Below are 18,217 nucleotides of genomic sequence, written 5' to 3'. Positions count from 1 at the left end.
CATAGTAAAGTGAAGCACTGTAGTTGTTTTTTTTTTTTTTAAACTAACAACTTTATTTTGAGAGCACTTTAACAATAATCAACCCACTAAATAAAATATTTTCCAATTATAAAATGCAATTTCTGGGGGGAAATTGCCTGTGAATGATAAAGTATGAAATTATATTGAATGACAGTAGAATAAAGGGGACTGCTAATCATAAAAGGAATGAGTTGGAAAAATTTACAAAAATGGAAAAATGGGGGCCCAAAAAAATGCGACTCCACAGTCTTCGCTTACAAATTAGTATCTCTTAAAAAAAAAAAAGTAAGTTGTGTATTTCAAGGCACAAGCTATTGTCATTCCTAAACGAGCAAATCTAATTTTGACTTTTGCTGTCAGAAAAGGAGGCCTCCGTTTTTACGAGACGGTAGTCAGCACCTCCTCACATCTTTAATTTCCTGTGTGGAGACAAAGATCAAACGGAGGACAAAGTGACACACTCCTTAGAGGGAGAGCGGAGACCCCCCTAACGCCCCCCTACCTCACCCCAACTAGACTTCATTTCCCTTGACTTCCTCACCTCCCTTTAAAAACAAAAACTTATCAAAGCTATTTGTCTGCCGTTGATCCCGCGTTACTGATTAGCGATGGACTCGGGAACCATTTGTGTAATGGCAACTTGATTCTGTCATTGACTGATACGCCGTTTAATGTCCCGTGACGACAACCGCCGATCCGTCAGCCGCTGCGTAAGCCGCTTTTAATTTGGATTTTGACTTCCTCGGGTGTGTCTCCTCCTTCGCCGTTCGCCCTCGACGGTTCTCCTTCGCCATCAGAAATTTAAAAAAAAAAAAAAACTTTGATGGCCAATCTGCGGCATCCGCGTCAATCAAACATCTGTTCGGCATCGGGTCGTCCGCGGTTGACCTCGGCGTGACCCGAGCGATAAGCGGTGAGGCGGGGAAACGGGGGCGAGCCGTTTACGCTCGTCGAAGCCACCTTGGAGAAGGGCGAGCCCATCGCACATTAGCGCTGATTGTCCATTTCGGATTCCACGTACTCAATGTTTGATTTTCTCTTTTGCACACGAGGGGGTGGTGGGCGTGTGTGGGGGAGGGGAGGGGGGCGAGGGAGGTGAAATTTCTCCCTTCCAAATGGATTGCAATTTCCCCCCATTTAGCACCTGAGGGTAATTAGCTTGAGGAGAGTGCAGAGTGAGAAACACGTTCATGGAACATTAACTCTCGCACATTCTCCAGTTGCAGGGAATTAATAGGAAAGATTAAAGTTTAAAGAGAGCAAATGCCATTAGCTCGCAAACTCCTTCTTGGGGTGCTGCATCCTAGCAGCCATAATCCAACGGCACTTTTAAAGTGGCGCGAGAAAAAAAAAAGATGGCCGTTTTCTTCAACTTTTACGTCTGACTTTTTGGGCGTCCTCTACGCTAACGGCCTGGTGGCTAAGCGCTAACGTGAAAGCATTGTCAACATTTGTTGTCTTTCTTTTTGCATCCTATTCAGAAATATAAATTTACAGAATACTACACCTGATTTTTTTTGTATGTTGTGTTTGTATGAGTTGTTGTCCCGTGTGTTCGAGGAGCAGATATTTGACGGTTTATATTTAGCGTAACACCATTAGCACATTTATCATGTTAGCATAAAGCTAGCTGATTTTTGTTGGATGAAATTCTGAACATTTTGTTTTCATAATCTTCATTCCAATAGAAGTGCACATATTTTTGGGTCAATTTTACAAATCTTTGACTTCTTATCGCCCCTTCTGGGGATTTTTTTTTCTTCTGAAGTAGCCATATGTGTATCTAATCATTTATTTCCATCATACATGTGGTTTTCCTTGGCTCCTACTTTTTCTCCACTTATTGGCCCGTTTAGCCATTCATCCATCAATCTATCTACCTTAAGAGGATCGAGAAGGAGACGGCAATTGGCAATGAATTTTTAGAGGCCAGCCCACTCACAGATTCCATCACAGGCTGAAAAATTCTGAGGGCAAGGAAAAAAAAAATGAAATTGAGACATGGTGGAATTTATTGCCCATAAAATTCCATTCTACTATCTGATTTGAAAAGTCCAGTCCTCCTAGCTTGAGAAAATCTATTTCCCCGCACATTTTAATACCCGGCGTAGCAGTCCTCATAATTCATTGGAGTGTGTTAGGCTCCCTTTTATTAGATCTGAAACAAATTTTGGTGGAGATCCTATAGGTCATTAAGCATGGAGTAATTTTATCCTTGTTTCCCTAATGATGCCATAATGGTGAGTGAATTTCTTAACTAAAGACCAAAGAACATTGTGAAGGTCAGCTTCATCTGCAGGCTCCTTCAAGCGCTTCTCGCAGAGATTGGAAAGCGCGCACATTTTTGGAGGAGTCATTAATAACCTTAAAGCCGAGAGCCTATTTGCGTTCTCGTTCTCCACCTTTTAATTCCCTCCTTTTTTCCACATCTTCTACTTTCTTGTCCTTACGCAGAAATGGTGTGTGTGCGTGTGTGTGTGTGTGTCTGTGTGTGTGCGGTTGGCATAAACGGCAGCGCAGTGACATACAGATCCCAGATGTGATGCCGCTATAATTTGAATTTTATGCCTTTGTTATCGCTTTAATCATTTTCTTTATTCGTTTTGTTCCAGTGGTCTGGGAGAGACACCTGATAGGCTAAAGCACCCAGGGAGCCATTTTTATTTGGAATGTGGTGCAAGGTCTAATTAGAATTTGAATTTTGCTGAGCCTTGAAATGGCTGGTACTTTATCCTGATCACTTTAGATATTGTTCCAAGTCAATCATTTGTCATTGCAAAGCATGCCGGGAAGGGCTCGCCTAATGAATCTGCGCTGCTCGTTCGCCACTTTTTGCTGCCCTGGCGTTTTTTGTCCACTTAGGCGGCGCGATGCGCCGACGACGGTGCTTACATGTCCATGTAACGACGCCGCGTCCCTCGGAGCTCTGCCAATATCGCGCTCGTGTGCGCCCCCCCCCCGCACGTATGGACTCACCCCTCCCCTGCCCCTTTCTACTCCTCTTTGAGTGAGCAAAGTCATGAGGAACTTTGGATGCTTGTATGACACAAGCGATAAAGTTAATGGAGTCAAAGTAGTGTCAAATACTTTACGCAATTGCAAATTGAATTTGTATTATTAACGGCAACCAAGCTAAGATTTAAATGTCAAAAATTCAGGCCGAGCTCAAAGTAGATTTTTGACATTTTTGTCTTTTTTCTAGAAGGGAGATATTAGTTTTTAACAAATTTTACTTTTGAAATTTGAAACACCCTTACTGTTGAAGCGTAATAATTTCAAATGACTAAATGATTAACTTGCTATTAGTATTGGTGAAGTACTATCAAACAGTCCTAAAACAAGAAAAATAAAAAATAAATTCTGCCATTTGTATTTTCATTTTGGTCTTGGAGGACCAAGCATATTTTGAGGTGTAAATTGTTTGAGAATCTTTGTACTTCCTGCATTTCATTGACTACATGAATAAAACCCATCAAAAGTTCTGTGAAACCTTTTGGGGAAACGTTTTTTTTTTTTTTTTCCTTTAAATCTCCGCAGTCTGTTGTTGCGAATGTTCCCCGCGTCTGCGTGTATGTGTCTGCGGCTCGGTGTAGACGGCGAAGACAACCATCTGTCCTGTACGTGTCGCTATGTGAAGCGGACATGGTAATGTTGTTTTGTCACAGCCTATCTGGGAAAACGTGTGTCCCCATCGCTAGGCCCCCCCCCCCCCCACCGCCTCCCTCAGATGTATTTTATTACCAGGACGCCTTCCTGTGGAGAGATTGGAGCTGACAGGCGTTTAGGTTCAGAAATGTAGCAATAAATGGCATTCTCAGGGTGCTGATGTGCACTTAGTTGGGGCGATCTGACGAGCCAACGTGGGCAAATCGGTATAGCGGTGACTTGATTTTAATTCGTTCTGTGACACATCTCAAAGCGGCGTTCCCCATGTAAATGGATGGAAACGCCATTAATCTGTTCCAGCCTCCTAAAATAACAACAATAATTTTTGTAATGTGTTTTTTTCAGTTTATGTTCTTATACAAGATAGCCCCAGCGATATCGATGCTAGTTTAGTTAGCCTATGTGTTAGCATTATTCTAGCAGGCTTTAAGCGAAGTTATCTCGTTCGGTTAATTATGTTTAATTCTCTTTTTTCCCCCATGTTTAGGTTCAACTGGAAGTGGCAAAATGTCAAGCACTTCTTTTTATTCACTATCTGCTTCTTGTTGTCAAGTTTGCTGTGCATCCAAGCGATGGCTCTTAAAATTGCTCATGGTGATTTTGAAGCTACGGAATGTTTGGATTTCTGAAAAGTACACCCGCCCAACCCAGATGAGCATGAGAGGGCAGAAGAAGACTTTTCCCCTTAATTGCCTTTAAATCTAATCGAAAGTGAAGCGCAAAAGTCAGGAAGGCTGGCTTTGAACTCCTTTGAAAATAAAATAAAATTCTTGTGACAAGATGATGGATCACCTGTAAGCCTACCTGACACTGAAATTAGGCTTTTTTAATGACACGCTGCCTCCTCCTAGATGTGAAATTCAAATTGGCTCCGCTGCTCTCCCTCCCTGTCGTCACCTGTCCCTTTGACTCGCGCGTACGCCAAAACGCAGGCACTTTGTCTTTGTCACTGGCAGCAGGACAATGTTTTTCACCGGCAAGCTTTTGTATTAACCAATCTCATATGGAACTGACGACATAGCTCATTGAGCAGCGCGTAGTTGTTACGGGAGACCCCCGCCCCCTTTCTCTCTCTCTCTCTCTCTCTCTCTCTCTGAGGAACCAGGTAGATTTCTTAACCCTCTCAGTTTAGGCCCACTTTGATATGGCCGTGACGATGAAAAGCAATTGCTACTTGTTAGCCACAAAAAGGAAGAAAATGCTAAAATCTTGAAGAAATGATAGATTTAGCTCTGTCATATTAGCATTTTTAGATTTGTCATTGCAGTTCTCTTATTTTAATGGGACAAAATAAAGATAACATTTGTTGGTCGTGACAATAGAAATCTTATTTTTATTTATTTAAACATGCACTCACTGATGCAATAGGCGATAAAACTAATGATTTGAACTAGGGCTAACCAATTAATGTAACTGAAATTAAATACTAATGATTGCTTGTTTGTTAAAATAAATACAATGGAAAAGGAGGTTGAAAAAATTAACTGCATATTAACTCGCATTATTAATGAAAAAAACGCAATCAGATTCAATTTCCAAAATCGTTCAAACCTAATTTAAACATATGAAAACACACTTTCAAAATATCATGTGTAAACTGTCACATAAAATATACACAAATAAACAGCGTATTTTTAAAGACCGAAATATGTTGATCACTTACTTGTAATTTTATCTAACAAAAACCGGCTAGCTAAATGCTACATATAATGCGAGAAACCATAGCGAGGCTAATGAAAATGAGCATAAATCTTAATAACAATAATAAACCACCAAAGTGTGGCTACTATGACACACACGGAGCAGCAACACACACAATGTTTCGGTATCAGATTGAACAGAATCCACCTGCCACCTTACCTGCCACCGGAGATGACGTCACCTGTAATCAGGTGTGGCATCTCTCACGCAGACCCGCATCATCTGCTGCCCCCTCCTCTTCCTCCTTCCGCTCAGTCTGAACAGCGGTCCTCAGTAATCCATCTCGACGGCTGAAGGGAAAGGCTCGGCCGGCTGCGGGATGCGGGGCAGAAGGAGGCAAATGAAAAATCAATGTTACTGTGACACATTAACTTATCCCCCAATTTCATAAGCGGCATTAGGTGTCAGAAAGAATCTGTAGTGTCGGGAGGCGCTATTGGCTTTTTGCGAGCCACTTTCGGCTCGCGGCTGGTGTGAGAAAGTGACTGGAAGAGTTGGCTTAAAGCGCAATCGTACTCAAAGGTTGTCTCCATCAGTCGAGGGCTTCTTCTTGTTTCGTTTTTTTTCTCAGCCAGCATCATATATACTTGCTAACAATTTTCAAGAAAGACTTTTTTTCTTTTGCCGACACTCCAATCTGTCAGTAGTAAATCTTTTTTGTGATTGGTTGTTTTTCCTCAGGCGTGGTGGTTTCCGGCAAATCAAATTAGAGACACAAGATGGGACTAGAGACGAGATTTTTTTTCTTTTATAGTCGTATAATAATAGCAGACCAATATAATAGTACTACAATTACATACAAATACAAAAACTACCAGAGTAGTCAAGTAATAGGGAGCGAAAAAGACAACCCTCACTGGGAGAGCCTGCCTAATCAGTACCCCCTCTCAACTGTTAAATGTATTTAAACACTAAATTAACAACCCATAAAGGGCCTTTGGTACGCTACATTCAAATTAGAGCCACTTCTTATTTACTGCCACAGAACTGCAAAAGTGACACTTTGCCTGATCACATTAAGAAAAGCAATGGAGTGACCTTGGCATAATGGAGGTGGATGACATATGAGCGTCTGGAGCCTCCTCGTCCTCAAAAACACACACATTCCCAGCATCCTCAGCCAGCGGGAGGGGGAATATGGAGACGGAGGAATGACGGAAAGCACATCATTAAATCATCAGCTAATGGTGTTAGCATCACTCGGGCTACGAATGGCGGAGCGAAGCGGCGAGATTTATGGCGATGACTTCCCGGTGTTGGAAAACAGAGCAAAGGGAGAAAGAGTGGAGGTCCTTTCTTTTGAACAAAAAAAGTGCCGCCGGCGTCGCCGTGGCTGTTTTTGAAGCGCCAGTTGATTGTTCGCACATTTTAATGCTTTAATTACACCTCAACATCTGTGCGCAGTGATTTAAGTTTATGGATGTGGGAGCTCTTAATTATGAAGCAAAATCCATAAAGTCATTTCTGATGGCGGATGCAGACAATTAAATTTATTTAAGATTTTCCGCCGAGGCTGTCTGGAAATGACCCTCAATGCCACGCGCCACGTGTCCTATAATGGACGATCAGCGCGAACAGACGGCATCAATCACGAGCTATCATCTCAAAGTGAGGAGCCGCGTCTGCTGTTCGGCATCTATTGCGCATCGCAAATGATTTTTAGAAAACACAAGAGGAGACACTGCTCACTTGCCTTTGGATTTACATTTGTTCCGTGACCAACCTCACTTGACTTGGATAATGAATCAATTTTCCCAATTGAAATGTCATTTATTAGTCCCAGCGCCTCAACACACATCAGATTTTTTTGTGGGTCACGTTTTTAAGGACAAAAGAATCCACATGCCTGTTGTTGTCAAAGCACCTTCGGGCTCGCATTGCAACGGTCACGTGACTGAAGCCGAGAAACGGGTGAGCTGCGACAAACAGCCAAAACTTGAGCTATAAAAGTTATTTTTTTGTTAACAGTAATTCACATTGGACAACAAAAATATCCAAAATCAGACGCCAAATTTGCAAGGCCAAAAAAGCCAAAATTCCAGCTTGTACGATTTGCAACATCATAACTGCCAGAAAACTGACTTGAACACATCCTGATGACATAAAAGGACACGGAAGGTTAGACTATGATAATATTTCCAATTTGGAAATTCAGAACTACCAAAATCAGAGAGAAAAATTAAATCCACCCCTGCATGACCTTCCATGAAAAGTTTCCAACGTCGTAACAGAGCAAATCCGACACTTCCCAAGAACGTGGTTGGAAACTTTCTTCCAATGAGCGCATAAAAGCCGTACAGATAAACAGATCACATATGTGCATGCACCCCCAATCAAGCACAAACTATTTGAAAAGCCCATTTACTGTGCAAAATGTGCTAGTTTTCTTCAGTGGTGTGAAACTCAACAGCCTTTCCCTCGGCAAAGACAAGGACAGTGGAGTGTGACAAGCATTAAGACACCATGTGTGCCGTACATACACACTTACCAGCTTAATGTGCGGGTGTCCATCAAGATGACTCCTTACTTGAGGACCGCAGACGACGCGGCAGCTAAAATGAAAGACCAGCAACGGGCGTAAGAAAAAAAAAAAAGAATAAAAAGCCCTGCAGGATATTTGTCAGATGAGATCCATTTGTTGTCGGCTGGTCACTGACAAGCTTCCGTGTCAGCGCCGCTGATGTGCCTCCTCAGTCAAGTCGGCCTCACATTGTTTGGCAAATTGACTCATAAGTGCGGTTCGCTAAAAGGAACATAACGCAGCACATTTTTCTCTCTTTTTTTTTTTTTTCTTTGTGTCCCTGACAATCTTTTCAGTCCGTCTTTCCAGCTGGCTGATTTAAAAAAAAAAAAAAAAAAGAAATTAACTGCCTTGAGTGTTTTTTTTGTTTTTTTTATGTTTTAAAACGGCGGGCATTATTGATGACATCATTATTATGTGTAAAACCTCGTAGTGAATAATAAGCCATGATCTGTCATTTATCCTGTTATTGGCACTGCAAGTTGTAAAGGTTAGGTAATTTATTCTAATGTTGAATGTGTCGCCGACATGGTCCACGTTTAAAGGCGCGATTGTTTCATTTTGCCCCGCGGAAAAGTGCTTGTCACGAACAATCCACAAAGCTTTTATTTAATCGTCTTTTCTGCTTTTGTGCGGGAGCTCGTAATTGATTATTGTAATGTTTTTAAAGTGAATACTGGTGAGCCATTTTATATATTAAAATATGCTGAAGAGACTGAATGAAAATAAATATGCAATATCTGCGGCCATATACGTCCTTACATGCGACCCCCCCCCCCGCCTCCCCCTCGTTTTTCAGACCGTTCCAAACTATGAAAAATAGTCCGCCAGTCAAGAAGCAACATGGCACAGGCCTCACATACAAAGACATTTCTGTACAGCATATTCCCCAAAGATGAATAGCTGTTTGGTGGTATGCTCGTGCAGAACAATGAGAAGGATTTCAGGAAAATGGGCTTTGGGGTGGCATTGCACGCATACATTCTTGAGGGGGGGGCGGGGGATTGAGTGGTGGTGGGGGGCTCAGCACGCTTGAGCGCATTTAAATTTACACAAACTCTCCAGGAATGACAGTGATAAATGTTACACTCTATTCTACAATATGTTTAATGCATAGGTCTGAGGAGTTAAGTTTTCTCCCCCTTTTGCTACGAGGCTGCCGCTGTAGTTACCACTATATGTTACATCGCATTCCCTTCCATTAAAATGCCAAGTGGCAAGAGTGGAGACAGCAGGAGGATATGACACGGAATTTGTTTACCTGTCACCTCCTGCCATCCTTCATTTTTTTTTTTTTTTTAAAAAACCTTCCCCCCCTTTGTCATGTTGGGTGTAGTGGTGAAGGTTGTTGGCTTGTAAAATACACTAGTGGAAGAAAAGAAGAGTTACAGGGATTGAGACACAACTTCGTCAAGCGAAGTCTCTGGAGTATTATGAATAGCATTTCGTTAATATAAAAAAATATATCTACAAACTGTACTTCTTTGCTTTGTGTGACTTTTATATTAAAAGTGACAAACAGCTTGAAGCAAGCACACTTGACCTCTAATTTGGAGAACTGTACGAGAGAGAAAATAGAGGCCATGCTAAAAAAAAGTGAGTTTCCATAAGGAGTTACAATGGCCTCTTTGTCCAATTCCAAACAGTACGACGATGACCCCCTTCCCTCCCCCACTGGCTCTTTTTAGTGACGCTCGGGAATCCACATCTCTCCTTATCGCAAAGGCAAAGTCAGCTATGACCACACTCAAGCGGACCAGAGGCGGTCACGCATGTGCAAAATGTGCTTGGATTCCCTCTGTCGCTTTCACACACACACACAGAAAAAAAAAGAGCGCCACCGGTGCGGATTGTAGCGAGTGCACCTTGGAGAAGTCGGAGGAGGACGCACAAGTGAGCGTGCACAAGGGCAACACTGCAAGAGCAGATAAGATACAACGTGCAGGTTTGATCTCTTTTCGAGATAAGTGTTTTGACTCCCAAAGACGCGGTAACACCCCAGTGGGTGTCGGCAAAATGTACTCTATAGAAACTGTACATGTCAGTGAAGCAGTTAGAGATTAGAGATTAACCACAATATTAATATTCTGTATGATTTACTCCTGTTTTTAGTATACAGCCGCGCATCAAGATAAGAGGGACCAGAGTTTTACGGAAATTTTAAGATATGAATATGGTCACAGTGAACTCAACACAACTCGCAGCAATTCCCATCAAACTAATCTCAAAATTTTACATTGTGTAATTAAAACAACCGCATTAGCTTATACATATATATGTGTTTATAAAAATAGCATAGACAGGCTAATGAATAGCATTTTTGCAGCAGTGATGTAACGGTTTAACAAATTGATATTTGAACATAAATTGTGCAGCAACACATGTAGACAGACGATGCAAAATTTCCAATAAATATAGTGTATAGGGATGGATTAATTTCATTTAAATTCTTATGCATTTAGCTGATGTGACAAATGATTGGCCCGTCCGTATATTTCCCATCAAGATTCTGTCCTCCCCATGACAAGCCGGTCAATCCCTGTAGGAACGGCACGCTGGTGCTTTAGCTTTATGGCCCGTGCATCAAGCTTGAGCCAAGCAGAGCTCCGTGTGTACCGCAGCAGAGCCACTGTAAAGCCTGTAATATGTAAACAAACAAGCCCAAACTTTTTTTTTGTGTGTGTTTGTGATTTACAAGGCGAGCAGGTGGACTTGGCTGGAGGATCCTTCACCACCTCCAACAGGCCCCAGCCAGCCAGCCAACCAGCCAGCCAGCTAGCCGGCCAGCAATTCCGGCCGCAGACAGCTTGAGCACTTTCGATTTTATACCTCAGCAATTTTTATAGCGTCTTTAGCCGTGCACGCGCAGACCTCACTATATCCTCCGGAAGCAGAGCGCCCCGCGTGAGGCGTTCATAAGGAGGTAAATAACAACGCCAGCGAAAACAAGCCTTGATGAAGGATGCTAAGAAGCCATGAGGTCGCGTGACTGCGACTGGCGCCCAGATTGGCTCGAGGTGGGCAGGGGGGCGATGAGGGGGGTCTCGCCGGCACAGATTGAATTGGCTGATGGGACGCCTCTCGCCTCAGATTAAGCAAGGTAGAGTAGCCAAGCCTCCGAGGGTTTTAGCATCTGTGCGGGCTTGCTGTAACTGATACTGGGAAGTTATAATTAAAGGTTCCGAGTGAGAGAACCCCGCTCGATGCAGCCCATGCTTTCCATCTTCCGCGGCAGGATAACAGGGAGGGAGCTACTGGGGAAGCCGGCATGGCTCGGAAAACATTTACAGACAATGTTTTGGTTGACGCTCATCTGAATAGCGTTGCCGCTCATCTAATATTTAGCGTTTGCTCTATTCTGTAACAATTCACGAAATGCACGCGTAAAGCCGATCGTGACCAACAAGCGTAGAAATTGACCACCGCGCGACCTTGACACGGCTGACACGACGTCGACACGCCGTGCGCTCGTTACCGCCTGCACGGTTGACGGGAAGACGCGGGGAGGCGGGATTGAGTTGAGGGTGTTTTTACGTCGGCCAGCTTTGGGCAGTTGAGTTTAATTTGGGATTTACAAGTGACATCGCGCCCCCGTGGCCGTCTTCCTTGCCGGGGCCCGGGTTTATGGAGTGAGACAGTGGGGTCTTTTTCCTTGTGATTAGTAGGCCTGCGAGCGGCCATGCGCTAAGTATTATAGCCCACAGCATTATGTATCAGAGTTAAAAGACCACCCTCTCGACCCCCCCCCACTTCATCACCGCAGACCCCTCTCCATCAAGCAACCATCACACCCCCGCCCTCGGTCACACCTTCGGAAGGTCAAGCCTCTCAGACGGGTGGATGGCTAATGAAGACGTGTGACGCCTCTGCAAAGTTCGCCAGGAGAAAATTTACAATTCAAAAAAAGTACGAAAAGCGGCAGGAAGAAAAACACAATTTGGAAACGAGAGGAAAAGCAACTCATAGTTCACCGCCACGTGATGACCTTGCTGGCTTATCTGGAGCCGAGGGTGTTTGGCTTAAGCCGCGGCATTAATACACTGATAGCCTACGGAATAGCCAAGCATAAAATGAATGTGAAAGGATGAAGAAACAACAAGAAAAGCCAGGAAGAAAGAGGATGCAAGTAGTTAGGCGTCCAGCGCAACAGAGCAGAAATATAGAACAAGCAGATGCATTACAGGGAGCCCCTCATTGATAGGACTGTGATCCCCCCTCATGCGCTTTTGTTAACACAAATCACAAACAGGAATAAGTTTCAGAAAGTTCTGCATTGAAAAAGTGATGGCAAATGAAACACATCCACAAACAAATCAAAATTAATACACTAATTGAATTACAACATACACATCGAGTTCTTTTGTAACACCAGCGTTTACTAAAGCGCTATCCCTTTATTTTATTGATTAAAAAAAAAAAAGGAAAAAGAGTCCCCGAGGCACTAAAATGTAGAGCCAATGATTAATGTCCCTCTCAGAAAAAGAAATTATATGGAATAAATTAAACTACTGCAGCAGCAAATTGAAAAATAAGAATGTAAATGAGCTTTGAATACTTAATATCGTGGAGAAAAATAGGCAATGAGGCCCTAAAATGATGAGGGATTAGCACAGAAACATGACATTAGCTCTAATGGCAACGAGTAGATTTGCGCCGCTGTCACAATTTAACTGTCGCATCTGATTTTCTGGCAGGTAAATGAAAAATGGGAGAACGTGGGTGGCGGTCCAAACGCTTTGAAAATACTGTACGCTTGCGACTATCTTAAGCGGGCTACACACGTACGGCTAATCGGACCAATTTTCGAGCATTATCCCTCACTTGTTATTAAATTCGGCAAAGGCTTGATTAGCCTGTGATGCGGTAAGAGTAAAAGGTCAGCCTGATGATTGTAAATGTTAATTCTTTTCAACATTTACAATGTCAAAACATCATGTGTGTCGTCAACAACAATGATTCCGTGATTATGGCGTGAAGCAGTAAGCTAGCCAATTAAGAAGCTAGTTTGCTAGAGGAGCAACTGATTGTGTTGGGCCTTACAAGTTATTCAACACAGTAAAAAAGGATAAGAATTGGAACCACAACATTGTAAGCTGACAAGCTAGCAGTGAGCATAATATTTCATTCTAGTGTAAATTCATATAACGCTCAAGTGATTAACACACAGACCGGCTAACGATTAGCAGGTTAGCCGTTAGCCGGCCACCCGAGTCAACTTTATACTCTCATTCAACGACTCCCATGTTACTCTGGAGTTTAATATTTATTCCATATTTCTGAAAGAAAAAAATACTTTGCTTAAACATGATAATCTTCTAAGTAGCAACACTGTGTGCCGCCAGTTGATTATTATCTCTGAGGGGAAATGTTGAAACTAATGAAAGTTTGCTGAGCGGCCCTGAATGAACAGACTGTGTTGGATCTTTTGAGGTTCCTCTACATTTGGCTGATTTCCAAAGAAATATATTTGTATGCGTATAGCGGCGACATTGAGTAGGCTGTAGGGGAAGAGGAAATGGTCTCCTTGAAGGCAATCTGCTCATTAAGATAATGTGTTAGTTCCAATTAAACTAACATTAAAATGGTCGCCATAAAGAGCTGGACTCAGCGTTTTTCTTAACTTGCTCTTTTAATTACATCGTTCCTCTCCTGTCATTAAGGATATTAAAAATTCATTAACACGAATAGTCCTGCATGGCGGCAACAAATCAGGCAGAATTTCATCTCGTGTTGTCAAAGGATTATAACCGTTAGTGATTTCATGCGAAAGGAATTAAGGACGCCCCCCCCACCCCCAAAAGCGATGTTTTAGGACACGCGTGTCAACAGGTTACTGCCAACTGTCAGCTTGTAAAAGCCTCCCATTTATTTGAAAGGTGTTTTAATAACAGCCCTAATGGGGGAAAAAAAGAGGGAGACATTTAAATGAGGAATGACTTTTGGCAACAGCAGGCTTTATGTGTTGTATTTATCCATTTATTAATTGCACATTTATTTGCCGCGGCATCGAGCGTCCCGCGCTAATGTGATTCCATTGGCGGCTGTTATGTTTTCCGTCAGTTATATTTCTGCCTTCTAATTTGTTTTCATCAAATGTGTTTACGGCTAGCCGAAACTGTTTTACAGCATCGCTATCGAAGCGTGCTGGGGCTGCTGCAGGAAATGAACGTGGCCCATGAATAACGTCAGCTCCTTTAGCCAAGAGTGAAGAAAAGAAGAAACCAGAATTTGTGTGGGGGGGGGGGGGATGACACCTGCAAAATCTTCCCGGTACTCAGTCGGGCTGTCCAACAAACTAACAGACATGAGAGCATGGCAAAACGAGGAAGATTAATCAGATTAAAACAAACATACACACGCGCGGGAAATGCAGCAGGTGTTAATGTGCAAATAATTACAGCTTTGGCATGAATATAAGAAAATAATTACATCCAAAATGTAAAACAACAGCTTTGAAATGTTTTGTTGGCACAGAAATGTCTGCATGTGTGTGTCCCGTATATTTCCCTGGTGGGAAATGTGATCACCTTTATGCAAATCTTAGTTGATATTAGGAAAATGATGCAGAGCTACATGAGGGAATTATTTGCCAAATGTGAACCTAATGTGAAGATTACATATTCTTGTCAGGCACGTCATATGTGGATTTTGAGTAGCTGCAGACAGTTTCTTTTTCTCTCTATTAATCGCCGCAAGAGCTTGAGATACGCGAGATGAAAATTACGACGGAGACTGTATGAATTATGCGGCTATCATTTTTTATCTTTCTTCCCCCTGACCAAAATGCTGAGTCACTTATTAGAACCTCCTGCAGGCTTTGTTCTATTTTCTTTTTAAAATAAACATTTTTTTAATGTTTTAGAATTTACACAGCATATTAACCTTAACTCTTATCAATTTAAACACACAAAACATAAAATAAATAAACATCTTTGATATAATAATATAGCTTAGCTTTGAGTCTACTAACAGGCCTATGCTAACGGTAGTAATGATTTGCATCTATTTGGCTGCATCGATATTTGAACAAAAATTTAAAACATTTCGGTTTTATGCTCCAAAAGTACTCCAAATCTCAAAAATACAAAAACTAATCAGAACTAAATCTTTCACATTTAAAAATAAAATCAAATAAAATCTACCTACATTAAAAGCTAATTAAAACTAACTGAATTTAGAAAAAAAAGTTAAAACTAAATAAATAGATAAAGCAGTTTCGAACCCCACTTAGGTGCTAAAAAACTCAAAAATACAAATAGAAGTGTGACCAGTGTGTTAACCCTCCACCATATGTACACACTCACACATATTGAGAGGAAAAAAAAACAACAACATCAAGTGACTACATTATTAATAATCCATTAGGAGCTGTTGTACTCGGTAACAGTAGCATGCGGGCAAGCCACCGCTGTATCGTAGCGCGCTGAAATATTCATAAGCTCCTAATTAATTGGCATCCGAGGGGTGCCTTGTTTTGTTTCTCAAGTGGTGTTAAGTCATCTGCAGATTAAGACTGAAATATTCACAACTGCGGGTGGGGGGGGCGGCGAGGGTTGCTTCATATATTAAACATCGGGGGAAACACTTATCCTCATTCAAGTGTAATTCTGATGCGGTGAAATGTGTTTCCAAACGATGGTTGAATATATGTTGGAATGTTCTGAACTCCTATCCAGTTTGAAAACCACTTCTCTATGACTCTCATTAGTTACCGGGTTAATCTGTATCATCGAGCAACCAAGCCCAAACAGGTTTTCTCATTGATTTAACTTAAAAAAAAAAAAAAATCTGATTATGAGGAACTATCAGCACTGCCCCCTTCACTTCTCCGCATTATCACTCATTCTAATCATGCTCGTATATTTCAGCCCGCCCTCCTCTTCTTCAGCAGAATATGCTATTGATTACTAGCACGTGTGTGTTTGTTTGTGTGCAGGTGTGTGTGTGTCTGACGACGGGCAACCCTGAGCCGCTGTTTTACGTGGCCTCTCATCGGCTTGGGTCCTGGGAGCCATATCCTAGATGTGTTGGAAATCCATCAAGCCTGACATGTCTATTGTGGCGGCCCGTCTTCACAGGCACTGACCAATGCGTGTTAAGGTATCGCTTTCAATGAGCAGCCACATTCATTAGTGTGTATTGGTTCAGATTTGAAATGGCGGCAGACTAATAATTTAAAAAAAATCTATATTCAGGAAAGGTGGAGTGCGGGTTAGCAAAGTATCTTTCCCCATTGAAAGAAATGGAAATGCCATTAATTGGTTCCTGCCTCCTGCTATGTGGTTGTAAAGAAAGTCACATCCTCTCCATGCGCCGACTATCAGAGAGAATCAAGGGACTAAAGCACTCCAAAGCCAAACAAACAGGTCTCGGCGTTCCAGGGAGAAACGGATGTCTGTTTGAATGATTGCCGCTGTGACAGCCCGGCTATGATAGAATAACACATTGTGTTGAACAAATAGGCCCTTGAGTGCTGCCGGCTCCCAGGGGTCTGTTTATAGCCCCGAGGCTGCGGCTTTTGCAGCGATGGGCCGCCCGCCGCATGGATATACGCTAACAACAACATGCTAATGCTCCCCGCGTGTCGAACTGTATGTCTGTGCCACACAAAGACACATAACGACTGACTGACGACTTCAATGTTTTTATGAGAAATTACATTTGAAGTCCCAATAAGGAAATAGTTTCGCCTCCGGGGCTCCATGGACAGAAGCAAACATAAAAATGCCAATTACTACTTTCCTATTAGCCGTTTTATTCCATTTTAGATTCAGTAAGACATGGAAAGCCTTGTTTTTTAAGCTTGGAATCCAGTTTAATATCAAATATCATAAGATAATATAAACTATTGTCAAGTTTATATCGTAAAAAAATAAAATACATGAAAATAAAAAATACACCCATAATTGAAAACGTTGACCTAATTATGTAAAACCAATGTGACAATTGGATTTAGCACATAAAAAATATTCTCAATTCGTTTAAAAACAAACGTAATAAATTTGTTTTTGGGCCAGCAGAGAAGGCCTTGACTGCACTCCACTGGTAAAAGCGCATATATCCACCATACGGCGGGTCAACTCTGTAACGCCAAACAAAATCATCGACAGCCTTGTGGGAGTGAATGAAAAGCTGAACTCTTGTGCGTTACCTTGTCGCAGCAGTGTGTTAGGAAACTCTCCAGCGGGGCTTCACTGGAGCTCAGCGATGCTCACCGGCGCCTTAAGAGACACGCCGCTGCTTTTTCTGACGCTCTGAGCGCTCTCCCTGACGCTATCACAGGTTTTAGATGGGCGCCATTGTGGGTACGGGCTTCACAGAGCCCCACCACATACTGTTCTAACATCTGCTGCGAAAAGAAAACACCCTGCCTTGCTCCCTTTGACACAGTTTTTGGTGCACAAAAGCCAACCGGTTCTTGTGTGATATCCTGTTAAGGCTGTTCTAGGGCCGGCCAAGCGTGGCCTTCCTTCAGAGAGCTGGGCCAACATCATTCAGCTTCCTCCGTGTGATCCGAGGCACACAACAAACCTTGTGGTCCACAGCTCAGTGGCCAGGGAGAAAGAACAGTCGCACAATGTCTTTTATCCGTACGTGCATTCACGGGGCATGTGGCGTCTATTTGGCCAACTTTTCATCAGCATTATTGATTGGTCATCACAAAAGACCTGGAGAAGTTCAATGCCTGGAATTTGCAATTTGATGACAGTGTGGCGATCTATACTATAATGAATGCCGACCACCATCTTGATATTGTGCTAAACTTAAAATGTTCCACTATAGTCTTGCAAGGGTCCTCCTACGTTACTCTGAGTACTTTTACAAAACATTTTCTCACATTAAGCAAAACAAAGGCCTTTGTGCTGTCTACTGGGGCGCATATAGAAGCCATCACCCCAATAGACCCTCTGTTTCCACTGAGCTCAATTAGCCCAGCGCTAACTCTGTATAATTAACACCCCTAAGAGGGTAATCAAAGAGAATCGAAATTAATGGCAATGGCGGTGTATTAAGGAAGGCCTCAGAGTGGTGGGGGTGGTCCGAATCCAGACAGAAAAGACATCTCCGGGGCAAACATGATAGAATTACAAAATGAGCAGCTTGCAAACTGTCTTGGCTTTGATGAAGAAACGTTTAATTTTCCCCCTGGTGGAGAAGGTCTCCTATTGTCTAAAGCTAATTTGTCCCTTTTGGCTACTTCCTCACCCCACAGGCTTGTCATTCTCAGGTTACCCCCCCCCCACCTCCTCCTTAGCAGCCCACTGCCATCCCCACTCGCAAAGACAACCTGAGTTACTATCGGACACT

At 42.5% G+C, this 18,217-nt stretch overlaps 1 long non-coding RNA gene across 2 annotated transcripts in view; it reads right to left on the bottom strand.

Moving 5' to 3' along the window:
- LOC119135139 overlaps positions 1–17,235 on the bottom strand; it is a 29,226-nt gene extending 11,991 nt beyond the window's left edge. The window contains exons 1-3 of one of the 2 annotated variants that reach the window (XR_005100497.1): positions 17,061–17,235; positions 7,877–7,940; positions 5,548–5,700 (exon numbers count right to left, since the gene is read on the bottom strand). This is a non-coding gene — a long non-coding RNA (uncharacterized LOC119135139). Of the gene's footprint in view, positions 1–5,547; positions 5,701–7,876; positions 7,956–17,060 lie in introns of those variants that run through there. The other variant, XR_005100496.1, reaches the window with a different exon arrangement.
- Positions 17,236–18,217: the final 982 nt, after the last annotated feature.

This window comes from Syngnathus acus, chromosome 15 (assembly GCF_901709675.1).
Source record: "Syngnathus acus chromosome 15, fSynAcu1.2, whole genome shotgun sequence".
NCBI classification, from domain to species: Eukaryota; Metazoa; Chordata; class Actinopteri; order Syngnathiformes; family Syngnathidae; genus Syngnathus; species Syngnathus acus.
The sequence above is the reverse complement of the archived record's forward strand: the minus strand, read 5'-3'. Positions and strand labels throughout refer to the sequence as shown.